Source organism: Eubalaena glacialis, chromosome 11 (assembly GCF_028564815.1).
Source record: "Eubalaena glacialis isolate mEubGla1 chromosome 11, mEubGla1.1.hap2.+ XY, whole genome shotgun sequence".
NCBI lineage: Eukaryota > Metazoa > Chordata > Mammalia > Artiodactyla > Balaenidae > Eubalaena > Eubalaena glacialis.
This window is the reverse complement of record NC_083726.1, coordinates 68062188-68076745: the sequence shown is the minus strand read 5'-3', so window position 1 is coordinate 68076745 and position 14558 is coordinate 68062188.

Sequence of the window (14558 nt, the reverse complement as noted above, 5' to 3'; positions counted from 1 at the left end):
ACCATGAGAGGCACTGAATTCAGAAATTTTAGCTTTCAACTACAACTTGGAATGTTTTGAGTGTATATATATATATATATATATATATATATGTGTGTGTGTGTGTGTATATATATATAGAGAGAGAGAGAGAGTGAAAAATCAGGTGGTTTCTTACACACTCTGTAGCTATGGTTAGCATAGTTGCAGGGAGAAATTATTGCAACACCAGGTAATTAGTTTTGAGAAACATCATTTTCATTCTCTTGTCAGACTCTTCACAAGGTCACTGGAATAGAAGTGTGATAAATGGGAAACAGCATATAACGGATATTTTGTGAGTAAACATACAAGTTAAAACACTATATGTGACATCAAAATCCAGATATGCGTATGCTTCACCTGTGGGTACTTAAGAGTCCTTGTGTGGGAGGGAGGGAGATGCAAGAGGGAAGAGATATGGGAACATATGTATATGTATAACTGATTCACTTTGTTATAAAGCAGAAACTAACACACCATTGTAAAGCAATTATACTCCAATAAAGATGTTAAGAGTCCTTGTTAATTCATTCTGTGATTTGATTCACCTTTCTTGATGTTCTGTTTGTGTCAGTCTCTGTATTAATCATCAGGAACTCAACAATAGACTTGTCACAGTTCTGGTTCCCAAAAAGTTTACAGTCTAGAAGGCCATTCACTTCAGTGGGTTCAAGGTGTAGTTTAAGGTAAGTTGAGCACACTGGGGGAGTATGTTTCAGAGATCAACACAGAAGTAGGAGTCTGGGTGCTGGGGAAGGCTTCCTGGAAGGTTAAGCAGAAAAAAAGTGGGAAACTGAAGGAACGCGGAGTTGATAGAGAGAACAGACAGAAGGCAATGAAAGAGCATTTCAGCCAGAAACATTCAAAATCCCAGAGACGATAGAGGGCATTTTCATTTGAAGAGCTGCAATTAGAACAGCATGCATTATGGAGAATAAGGTGGGAAGATCCTGTGAAGCGAGAAAGATAAGCAGAGGTCAGATAATGAAAGGTATGGTGAGTTACACTAAGGACTTTCTTTTGAGGCCAATGATACAGCATTAATGGCTATATCAGTTAGGATTCTTCTGGTTGCAAGTAATAGAATGTCTAACCCAAAGTACACTAAGGACTTTCTTTTGAGGCCAATGAAGTCTGATTAAAGTGTTTTAAACGGGGGATACATGATAATACTTTTGAACTATGAAAATTACTGTGGAGGCTGGACCAGAGCAGGTAAGACTGGAGGTGGGGAAGCTAATTAGGAGAATAACAGGAATGCAAGAGAGAGAGCAGTAGGCTGATCCATAGTGGTGCTAGTGGCGATGGAATGAAGCGGATGAAAATGAGAGATCAATACGATGTGTTGTTTAAGCAGCTCATGCAGCTCAATAACAAAAAACAAGCAACCCAAGCAAAAAATGGGAAGAAGACCTAAATAGACATTTTTCCAAAGAAGACATACAGATGGCCAACAGGCACATGAAAAGATGCTCAGCATCACTAATTATTAGAGAAATGCAAATCAAAACTACAATGAGGTATCACCTCACTCTGTTCAGAATGACCATCATCAAAAAAATCTACAAACAATAAAGCCTGGAGAGGGTGTGGAGAAAAGGGAATCCTCCTACACCTGGTGGGAATGTAAATTGCTGCAGCCACTATGGAGGAACAGTATGGAGGTTACTTAAAAAACTAAAATTAGAGTTGCCATATGATCTTGCAATCCCATTCCTGAGCATGTATTTGGAGAAAACGCTAATTCAAAAAGACACATGCACCCCAATGTTCATAGCAGCACTATATTTACAATAGCCAGGACATGGAAGCAACCTGAGTGTCCATCAACAGATGAATGGATAAAGAAGAATGTGTGTGTGTGTGTATGTGTGTGTGTGTGTGTGTGTGTAACGGAATATTACTCAGCCATAAAAAGAATGAAATAATGCCATTTTCAGTGACATGGATGGACCTAGAGATTATCATACTAAGTGAAGTAAGCCAGATAGAGAAAGACAAATATATATCTCTTATATGTGGAGTCTAAAAATATGATACAAATGAACTTATTTACAAAACAGAAACAGAATCACAGACATAGAAAACAAACTTATGGTTGCCAAAGGGGAATGGGGGGGAGGGATAAATTGGGAGTATAGGATTAATAGATACACACTACCATATGTAAAACAGATAAACAACAAGGATTTACTGTATAGCACAGGGAACTATATTCAATATCTTGTAATAAACTATAATGGAAAAGAATAAAAAAAGACTATAGATATATACATATGTATGTGTAACCGAATCATTTTGCTGTACACCTGAAACTAACACAATATTGTAAATAAACTATACTTCAATAAAAAAAAAATTTAAAAAGGAAGTGTTGTTTGATGAGAAACAGGGAGTGGTGAGTAAAGATGGGGGCGAAGACCAGGCTTCTGGCGTGGACAACCCAGTGGACCACAGGGTCAGTCACTGAGATGGGGAATGGCAGGGCGGGGTAGAAATAGTGAGTTCTGTTTATGGCATGGTGTGCTTTAAATGCTCATGTTATAGCAAGTAGAGGTGTCCAATAGTTGTTACAGGTCTGGTAATCAGGAAAAGGATGTGGGATGGAGATTTAGATTAGGGAGTCAGGAGAGTAGATAGGAGTGCCCTGAGAGAGGTGTTAGAAGGAGCTGTTGTTTCTCTCCGTCTTGATGGGACCCCGAAAGTGTGATGCTATAAAGATATAAGGTTTTCATAGTCTCTTTAGGGGAAGGGTGTTGGGAGTTCTGATATTGGCACCTTTGAGAATTATCACTGATGTGGCTGAAGTAAACCTAAACTGGCCAGGGAACCTTCCCTTTTGCAAGGCAAATTTCTGGTGATGCAAAGGCAAAGAAGAGATTTCTCTTTCCTGACAGAGTACTGTGTGTGCTCAAATGAATTATTAAGAGTGAAAAAAAATCACTAGTGCATGCTCTCCATTAATATGCATGGAACCTTGACTGATGATCTGGACAAACTGCTTCTCCCACAAGGGTTGGAGAAGGCATTGTTGGAATGCTGATCAGGTGGCTAATGTGGGCCATTGTCCTGTGCTACCTCGTAGGCTCCCTGATGAGATTATATTTTATCTTCATCCCTGTAGACTCAGATCCTTGACCCGAGGCCTAGCAAGTGGCAGATGCTCAGTAAATATCTTATTGATTGTATCGAGGTTCTTTAACAGAACACCTTCATATTCTAGGGATTCCCTCTTGTGCTGTCCAATCACTTCTGATTTCTCAGCGTGTAAGGAGGATGTCCAGGAGTGTGGATGGAGATAAGGTCCAGATCCTTTTTGTGAAGCTCATATTTTTCTGGTATGGAGTGCTTGGAAATTCTCTGATCTCTTGGGACGCCTCCCTCCAAGTTGTGAAAAAGGCCCCTTAACAATGTATCAACAATTCTTCACCCTCAATTTTTGTTTGATGTCTTCCTTAGGGTAAACTAATTTAAAAATGTACTGGTTAAAGGGCATAGCCAGGGGAGGAAATAGCATTAATGGCTATAACAGTTAGGATTCTTCTGGTTGCAAGTAATAGAATACCTAACCCAAAGCAACTTAAGCAAAGCAAAAATATGACTTCAGGTGTGGCTTTAAATAAGGCTCAATGATAAGGCCATGGAGAGTTACCCTTGTCAATTTTGGTTCCACTTCCTCTGGGTTGAATTCATTCTCAGGCAGAATCTTCTTTCATGGTTGCAAGATATTTACTAGGAACTATAGAATCCTTCCAAGTGAAACCCTGCAGAAAAAAGTGAGAGTCCTTGTTGTGGCATCTCCTCCTGAAGTGTTATTGGCTCTGATAGGGTCGTTTGACCACCATAAACCTGTCATTATGATTCAGAGAGCAGGAAATACTGATTAGCTTGGACCTGGTCTTATGCTCTGATCTGAGCCCTGAGTATATAGGCTGGTTTGGAAGGATGAGTTGTTTCCCAGGGGGAAACCTGGGTTCAGTTACGAGGAGAAAAGTGAATGAATGCCAAACAGTAAGAACAACTGATGCCCTGTGAGACACCTTTTTCCCTCCTGCACCCATGGCAGACATTGATCATCAGTCATGGTACTTTTTCTCACTGTACCTGGATGGGGTTTTGACAACCTTGTCAATGCAGTGCTGTAGTCAGCCACTAACAATCCAGCAGAGTTGCCAAGCAAGATGAACACTGCCCTTGATGCAAAAATACCTGGAAATTCCTAGAAAAAGCTATTCTTTTCCTCACCAGTAAATCAAGGCAGAAGCAGACTAAAAGAATTCTATGGTAAGGTGGTTCACATTAATCACTGATGAGCATTTTTCGTTGCCCCCTTTTTGGTTTCTCTCTGTGTGTGTTAGCTTATTAATAAGAAATATTTTGGTTTTAGGTCCTGAGAAAACTCTCTGGAGTTGTGGAATAGTTATAAATTTGTTCTTTTCGTGGTGGACATTAAAAGCACTGGAAAACATTCTGTGATTTCAGTGGGCACAATGTGGCCAAAATAACTACTTACTTTCCTACAAGAAAAATGCAAAACATAAACAAATGAAATCAGACTCAAATAGATGGGGTTCTTTCCGGGAGCGGTGGTCAGGATTTCAGGAATTTGGAATCTGAACCCTGACTCTGCACCACTGTCACCCAGAACTAGCATGTAGGTGACCCCTTGTGCAACCACGGGGCCCCAGAAGGCCCCTGCCTTCCTGCACCATCATCTCGAAATGCTTCCAGCACTGGCCAGAAATTCCAGAATTAAACATTCATTTTTGTAATTTTTAAAGCCTTCCTTCCTTTGTCTCCCTTTAAAATGCCCTTAGAAGCGCCCTATCAAGAACAGACCATTAAGTTCTCCTGGGCCTTTACAACTCTATAGCAGGAGTGTTGGATTGTCCTTTGAAAGCAGGTTTTATTAGATGGGAAGTGGGAAAAGCAGTGGGGGGCACGATGGCTGCCAAAATGACATGAAAGTGTCCATAAAGAGGAGGCTGAGAAAGCCACAGACAAATGTTACCTCTTACTGTCTTATGGGGTCTTAGCTATAGCCTTGGCCATGCCACTTGAGAGCACAAATTTTAATGTGTTTATTCTGTCCATCTATCCCATGTTCATTTAACAGACATTTATTGAGTATCTACTATGTCCAAGGCACTGAAGGGAATACAAAGATGTAATTTCTGACTGAGGAATCTTAATTACATAAGGTGGAAAAATAGTAACGTTGTTCTGTTTTGCATACTGTTTCAAAAATTTTCAATGTCATGATCTTAAAATTACTCTATGATGATTTGTACCCTCTCTTCTAGAAAAGTCTGTAATTTTCTCAATCACAAAATGTACTTTCTCAGAATTCTTTGGGGTTTAACAAGTAAACCAACATGATAATGCTGAAACATTTCACTTTGTCTGTAGTGTGTTTATACAATTGTCCTCAGTAATCTTGACCTCTCTTTCCCCCTTGTTCCTCTTTCCTCTCTTCTCTCTCTGTCTCTCCAATCCCTTCTCCTCCTTTCTCCCCCTTTCCTCTCTATTACCCCCTTTCTCTTCTTCCTTCTCTATAACCCTCCCTCTGCTTCTTTCTCATTCTCTCTAAACCTCTTCTCTTTTCTCCTCATTCTCTCCTTTCCTCCTCCATCTTTCTTCCTTCCCATCCTCCCCCTCCCCCTCCCCCTCTTCCTTCTCCTCTCCCTCTTCCTCTCTCCCTCTCCTTGTCCCTCTCTTTGCCTCTCTTCTCCCTTCTTCCTCCCCCAGCCTTGCTCTTTTGGAATTTGAGATCATTTCTCCCACCTCGCACAGACCTCCACGTGGTGAGGAAAAGGAGGAATTTGACCTTAGATCACTCTAAGTTTACCCTTGCCCAATCTTGACCCCCCCACTCTCCTACTATCCATCCATAAATCACTTCAATTAGCCCAGCTTGGGTTGTGTCTACGGGCCTGGGTCGGTCACCCAGGCCAGAGGGATGAGTACCATGGTGTAGCCCATCTGGGCTGTGAGCTCACCCTGAGGCCAGGGCCATAGTCACTGTGGTTGGCAGTTCCACCAAAGCTAAATGGAGGTAGGGAGAATGGTTCTCCCTGCAAAGTGGGAGTGTTATTATCAGAAGAAATTGAGGGAAGGGACGCTGAACAGGAAAAAGCAAGACAAAACAAAGACAAAATAAAATATCTACCCCCTCCCCCATGTCTAGACGACACTTATTTTTAAGACTATACATCATAAGAAATATCTTAGGGTTTTTTAAAAAATTAATTAATTTATTATTTTTGGCTGCATTGGGTCTTCGTTGCTGCACGTGGGCTTTCTCTAGTTGCGGCAAGCGGGGGCTACTCTTTGCTGCGGTGCACGGGCTTCTCATTACGGTGGCTTCTCTTGTTGCGGAGCACAGGCTCTAGGCGTGCGGGATTCAGTAGTTGTGGCCCAGGGGATCAGTAGTTGTGGCTCGTGGGCTTAGTTGCTCCACGGCTTGTGGGATCTTCCCGGACCAGGGATCAAACCTGTGTCCCCTGCACTGGCAGGTGGACTCTTAACCACTGTGCCACCAGGGAAGTCCCTATCTTAGGGTTTTAAGTAATTTTTTTTTAGGATAAAATTCACTAAAGATAAGCTAAAGTCCCTGAATATTTATTTTTCATGCAGCCTTGATAAATTGACATTAAATTCAAGTCATTATCTCCTAATGAAAAGAGTAACTAACATGTTATTTAACTAGTGACTAAATCATTCACTCTGACATAAAGAACAGGATGTTACAGTATCATAAAAAAATTAGTTTGCAAAAGCTATCACAAAACATTTAGAGACCAATAGACAAAATAAAGGATCAAATTAGTTCAACTCAACAAATATTTGTTGAGTGTATATTTTGTGCCAGGATCACCAAATTAAACTATAAATACACCAGGAAGAAGATAATAAAATGGTTAACTGATATACATTTGAAAGGTAGGTATCTGCTAACTATATCTTCAGCATAAGTAAGTGGGGAGCTGAGCACACCAGGGTGGATGAGCCTCACACAGCATGTCTGGAGGAGGAGTAGGTGGTGCTCCATGGTTTCCTCCTAGCCTTTGAGATGTGGCAAGGTAATAACTTAAGTCCTCATGGGGCCATTCAGCCAATAAGACACTTTCATGTGTACCATTTTACTTGATTCCATGTAAGTGCTGGGAGAATCAGCATCATTCCCAGTGAACAAGGGAGGTCCAGGGAGATCTCAGATGAAGTGACCTGTCCAGTGTCACACAGGTCATCAAAGAGTGATCTAGGGTACAAGTTGAGCTTTTCTGAATGCAGGATAGGTACTTTCCTCCACTACATCACTGCAAGGTTTTCCTCAGTGGAGGGACGATGGAAGGATGATGGAGGGTGAGCTCTTCTCTTCCTGGGTACCCTTCTGCTTTGACCTACACTGGATTGGTCTGCCCAGGTCTCTCCTTCACTTGTTCCTGATCTCCCCAGCTTTCCAAGAGCAGGTATCATTTCAGGCAGTGGAACCCAAAGCTCATTAATCATCACAATTCCCTCGGAGACTTAAATACCTCTTCCAACACCTCTCACTTCCCTGAAGGCACACACAGAGTCTTGGTCCCACCCCCTTCTTGATTTCTCTTAATAGTTTGACATTGTTGGGGATTAGGATGTCGGAAAGCGGACTCTGAGACACAGTGAGGATTGCGAAAGGTTTATTGGGGAGTGGCCACTGTAAGAGGAAAAGCAGGGGCCGCAAGGTTGGGCATGGGGACCATCAAACCTCATGCAGACCTGACATAGTCCCTGCCAGCCCCATGGAGAGTTCTGGAGCAGAGATGGCTGTTCCACTCACCAGGTGGAAATGGCCAGGCCCTTGACTGCTACCTTGCTCAGTTATTCTCTGGAGGTGGCGGGGGTGTTGCTCCTGAGAAGAGTGTGACCCTGGCTAAAAGCTGAAGGGGCTCATAGCTGGAGGCTGTCAGCTCACCACGGTCCTCACAGCTGGGCGGGGAACCCTTTCCTGAACGGGGGATCTGAGCTGCATCTTTCAGTATGCTGATTTGTGTTGTCATTTGTTTTCTGTCTTGAAGTCTTACCTCACTAACTAGATTATAACCTTATTAAGAGTTAGGGCCTCAGGACAAAAACTAAACCCCCAAAGTAATATATGGTAAAAACAAACAAACAAAAAAAGAGTCAGTGCCATTTTATGGATTTTTTTTTTTTTATTAATTAATTTATTTATTTTTGGCTGCGTTGGGTCCTCGTTTCTGTGCGAGGGCTTTCTCTAGTTGCGGCGAGGGGGGTCCACTCTTCATCGCGGTGCACGGGCCTCTCACTATTGCGGCCTCTCTTGCTGCAGAGCACAGGCTCCAGATGCGCAGGCTCAGTATTTGTGGCTCACAGGCCCAGTTGCTCCGCGGCATGTGGGATCTTCCAAGACCAGGGCTCGAACCCGTCTGCATTGGCAGGCAGATTCTCAACCACTGCGCCACCAGGGAAGCCCTATGGATTTTTTTTTTTTTTTCTTAACTCCTTCTGCAAAGCAGCACCTGAGGTTTCTTATTAGATCATTGATTGAACTGGGCAAAAAAATAACTGGATGCCTCTGGAATAAAAAGAATGATGGTCATCAAACCACACAAAGAGAGATAAATCTTACCTTTCTTAGAGAAACTTGACAAGTTGGAACTAAGAACAAATGATAAACATGGGCTTTGTTTAAAATTTAATTTAGCTTCAAATTGTAAGGTGTGTTAGGCTACAGATATTTAAGATACCGGTGGAAACAAATTCCTGGGGTTTATTATACTTTGGGAGATGGATTCCTGTAGGCCAGTCACAACTCCTGGGTTTAGATTCGATTCACTAAGAGGCATGGCTTTACGACAAGAAGCTGGCTTTCTGTTCATGGGGGATGGGCTGATGGTGATTTAGGTTACCCGCCTTCACAGAACTGCTTCTAAATACTTCTGCAGTAACTCTCCAGCTGAGGGAATAAATTTGGGGAATGGTCAGTGCCATCAGGAACCCCTCTTTACAGGAAGAGATGGAAATTGGAATATTTGTACACCCAGATATTCTGCATCATCCCCGTGCGGCTTTTCTACGTGTTCAAGCTTCCTGTCATTAACCAGGAGTAACAGCTAAAGCAATCATTCCTATTCACTTCATTTTGACAGTGCAGAAAGCTTTAAAATACGTTTCCCTGGTGCCAAAATACACTTGATAAACAGAGAGAACTATCCTTTAAAAAACAGTTTTTAGAGCACAAACAGCTGTCTTCCGTTTTTGGCGTAGAAAGGGAACAACTAAAATGACTAATCTTACTAAGTATTACAATAAAAACGCTGACAAAACCTTAACTATAACCTTCACATCTTCAGTAACCCTGTAATTACAGTTCTAGTTAAAAAACCCAACAACTTCCAGGGCACATTTAATTACCCTTTGACTTTTTCATTGCCTTCCTGCCTTTGGAGTGTTCTAATATGCACTGACCCCCAATATCAGTCATGTATCTGTCCTGAAAAATAGATATGTTTTTGAATAAAACATTCTTACTTAATGCCATTTCTATTACCCTAGAAGAGACTCTGAGAACAATCAAGAGTGTTTAATCAGAACTGGGGCTTGAACATCTTGGTAAATATTATGCTACTTACTACCTGTACTTCATTAAAGTGTCATCTACATTTATTTTTATCTCTTCCTACACAAATGAACATGTTTCATGGGTTGTATGTTAATGAACTAGAAGCCTCACAAAGAAAATCATCCCCAGGAATTTATTTTAGAGACTGTTAATTTTTATTTTATTTTTTATTGAAGTACACTTGATTTACAATGAAAACGAATAAAGACTGTTAAATTTAAATGATGTTTAGGGTTAACAAGGGGTAGATTGGAGGAGAATTTTTTTAAAAAAATGAAATCAATCTCTCAATATATTTGGAAATTGTTCCTCAGGAGGTCTTCAATGCTGTAGGTAATTTTGCAGGCATCACTGCCTTTCCTAATTTGCTTCTAATTCCACATTTCCTTTCAAAAGCCTGCAGTGAGCAGGGGCTGGGGCTTGTACATGTCGGATGTCCTTTGGGATCCACCGTGGGACATCAGGAGTGTCAGCAGTATCTGTGGCTGTTTCCATAATTCTCAGTTCCACCCGGGCATCCCTGGTGGTTTGTCGCACTGGGATGTTGGCTACTCCCAGGACAGCCCCTAGAGGCCTGTAACCACACGCCTGCAGGGAGCGGTGACGTGGCTTCATCCTGCCTTGTAGATTATGTAGGAGATGCCATCCTGGGGATGGATAGGGGTACAGACTTGGAATCATACCACCTAGACTTAGATGCTGGGTCTGCCACCTGGAAAGTGAGTGGCCTTGGGAAATTTTACTTAACCTCTTTTAGTCTCAGTTTTCTTACATGTAAACCAGGGATAATGATAGTACATCCCAAGGCTGCCGAGATGAACTGAGAGGATGTGTGTGAGGCTCTTAGCATACTGCCTGGCACAAAACAAAGTGTTCAATAAGTGATAGCCATGTTTACGATCACAGGCAAACTAACAGGAGACTTAAACTACAATGCAGCATGTCTGGAAGAGGTTTGTAGACATAGGCATCTGTTTGGGGGAAACTATGTTTCTGTTAAGACTCTTTTGGTTGCAAAGAAATAAAACCTTGGTCCAGCTAGCTCCAGTCAGGAGGGCTTGAATGAAATTTTATAGGAGAATCTCACAGAACAAAAATGAAGGACTGATGACTTCCCTGGTGGTCCAGTGGTTAAGACTCTGTGCTTCCCGTGCAGGGGCACGGTTGGATCCCTGGTGGGGGAAGATCCCGAATGCAAAAAAAAAAAAAAAAAAAAAAAAAAAGAAAGGATGAAGGATTGAGTCAAGTTTACAGGTGATGCTGGGAGTTGGGAGTTATTCCCGTAGGGTAACTCTTCGTGCCCCTCAGTTTCCCCATGGCCTTCCCAACTCTGCTGTGTTACTTTACTCCTTCCTCCTCTGTCTTTGCCAGATTCCTCTGCCTACTCATCTTGCATGTGGCCCCAGGGGGGCTCCCAGCCACCACAGATAGCAACAGGCTTGTGCGTCTCTTGACACACAATTTGAGAGAGAAATCTGATTGGTCCAGCTTATCTGTGTGAGCCAGCTCATGTGAATCACAGGCCATCGCCCAGCCAATGGATGGGCTCCTCTTGGGAGCAGTTTATTCATGATCCAATCAGCTGTGGCCAGTGCAGTGAGGGTCCCGTGGGAAGTTAGAGCTGCCTCTTTCAGGCCAGTGGGCAGAGCTGTACTACTCTGACAACAGTACTGTTAGCGGCTCTGCTAGTTGAGTTGTAATGACAAGGCCTGAGACTTGGGGCGGGTGGAGGGGGTCCCTTCTCCGCAAAAGTGGCTGGTGTCAAGGTAGTTGCTCAGTGATGAAACCTCTCTCTATGGTGACCTTCAGGGCAATAGGTCGAAAAAAACTGGATTTTTCCACGCAGAGGATAGAGCAAGTGAGAGTTGGGGCGGGTCTGGGCGGAGGCTCCGGCGTCAAGGGGGGCTGGGCGGAGGGGGCTTAGCTTGCTGAGAGACTGTCACTTCTCAGACAGGCAGAGGGAAGCAGGCAGGGGAGGTCCTTCGGGTTCAGGGAAATGGCTGACCCAACAGAGAGAAGGCTTTCGAATTCCTCTGGCCCAGAGCCCCGGGGCCTAGTTTTCCTCTCTGTTCTGGCAAAGGAAGTGGCGTTGGTCCGAGGAGCGTTCACTGCAGGCCGCAGCTGTGCGACGCTCCCCCGGGGCACTGAGTTCTCTAGAGAACTGGGCCAGGGCTGCCCGTTAGCAAGGACGAGCTTCCTCAGCTTAGCAAATTCTGGTCAGACAAGGAGTTCTCCACATCCTCCTTATGCAGGGACGGTCTGAAGCCCGTGGCTACAGTTAAAACGTGAAGGGAGAAAGTCTGTTGCTGTGGAGATACCTGAGATGGGGCCTGGTCCTTGAAAGACCTGTTACATCACCCGAAGTCCTCACTCCCAGTTGGGTACATTTTCACTTTGGTCAGAGAGGTGGTAGCTTGATTATGTGAGAGTCTCCCAGGCTCATCTAGTTATAATTGCCTTTTAGCAAATAATCTGACCTGTGGGTCAAACGCGTGGGAAGGAGAGACGCTCTCTTCAGTAACCAAATGGCCTTGGCCGAGAGAAACAGCCGTTCGGGTTGTGGATCAGCTCTGGTGTTCCTGACAGAGAAGGGAGGGGGTGATGATTGGGAAGGTGGTGAGGGGAAGTCCAGGGAAAGGCAACACCGGCGGATCGAAACAATAATAATTAAAGTAACAACAATAATAATAGGTTCCATTTATTTAGCACCAATTATCAGGCACTTTGCATTCATTTATTTCTTTCCAAACCCTACAAAGTAGTTATTGAAGTATCTGTTGCACAGATGAGGGAACCAAAGGTCAGAGAGATTAAACAACTTGTCCAATCCATTCAGTGGCCCAGCTGGAGTCAGAGCCCAGGTCTATCTGTTGCCAAGGCCCATGGAAGTTCTGTGACCACTTCCTGCTTCTCCAGATTGAAACAAGTGGCAGGCGGGATGTTAAGGGCGACGGGTGGGAACTTCGCGCTAAAAATAATAAAGAGGGTGCAAACAACAATAAAGGAAACAGGTTTTACTTTGAGAGCTCAACGGAGGGAAAAAAGGAAGACAAGAAACCAAATCAGCTAGATCAGAAGAGGAGGCGAAGGATGGTTGGCCGTGGTCAAGAATTTGGATATAACAGATTCACTGAATGACAAGTTTGGGTCATCTGGGTTGTCTGGGTAGAGGAAGTCAAAGACAGAGAGGGTTTAGGACCCCTCTGGGGGGGAAAAATAAAGGATAGTTGGAGGGTACCTAGAAAAGGATGAAAAAAAATCTCTTTACCATTTCCAGGATAGCCTGAATTCCAGAAGACTTGAAATTAACCTTCTGTGGAGTCCCAAAGAAAAATGAATCGGCATCCTTTGGGCATCTTTGCCAAAGCAAAGGAGTGATGTACTTTTCTTCACCATTGTTCAAGTGACTAGAAGTATTCTAAATAGGACTACATTTCTTTGAAAAGCTATGGGTAAGCACATAGGTTCAATGCCACATGCAACAGCTGACAGGCATCCATCCCCCACCCCAGGCCCTACTCTATCCCTCCCTGGAGTAGCAAGGCTAACAGCTGATCTACTGACACAGAAAATCAAATGTTACACACCAGGAACTAATCCACATGTGGACATCTGAAAAGTGAACTTTCTCTTTTGGGTATTTAACATTTTGATGGGAAAATTATATTGTATTAAGAAAAATTTCTAGCAACATTTCTGTGTTCTGATGATCAAGTGGGAAAAGCCCCAACTTTCCTGTTTGTCTATCTTCTCTGTGAGGGTTTCCACAGAAAAGAAATCTCCCCATTAGGAATACAATAAGTTAGGAGAGCGTGGGAACTTTAAATTTTCATCATAAAGAGTGATATTTTATTTCAAAGAATGTCAGCAGAACCCTAAACATTTGATTACTTTTAATAGCAAGACAACATCTATATTTAACTGCCACCCCGCGAATCTGATGAATTGTTATACAATGTGCCATTTCCCTTTGTGATTCCAGGGATGAGATTACTGAGACATGGGGCAGTGTAGGATGACGAGGTACATCATTTCCTAGACTGTGTTCCCAAGGGAATTTCCTTGAAAAGAGAGCACTATAGTTAAATAAATTTGGGAACTGTTGCGTATAAAAAGATCATCTCTTGGAGGTTCGTGATGCACATTAGCTTATCACAGGAGATCTGTTTAAGGTTGTTTAACCCAGTATTTCCCAGTCTCATTAGGAAAATATCCTGTCACCAAACACCTATGAACAGCCCACAATGCTGGTGCTCCAGCTGGCATTGTACCTACCCATGGCTTTGCAAAGAAACTCTCTGGGAAACATCCGTCCCATCTTTTAGAGCACAGACTCTGGTCAGATAGGGTTCAAATCTTATCTCTGTCACTGTTAACTTTCTTAGCCTTTGGAAAGCCTCAGTTTCTCCTAGTATATTAAGTAACAGTTCATTCTGTGAAAATGCTATGGTTTATCCAATTGTTCCCTCATTTTGGGGCATTTACATTGTTTCTTGTTTTTCGCTATTATAGTAGTGTGATGAACAAGTCTGTATGTAAATATGTTTTGATTGCAACTGATTATTTCCTTTGGCTAGATTCCTGGAAATGAAATAACTGGTGAAAGGCTATAAATATTTTCAGTGTATATATACAAATACATTGTGTGTATATATGTGTGTATATATATATTTATATATATACCCACATGTATATATACATATATGTTGTATATACATAATACAACGTATATACTATGTATGTATAGAATATATACTGTATATATTGTATACATATATAGAATATATATGGTATATATTTTATATATTTCTGTTCCTTTCCAAAAATGTCTTAATTTACCTCATATGTGTCATCTCATTCTTGCTGCAAGGCACAATATGTGTGTGTGTGTAGACACGCATATATTGTATAT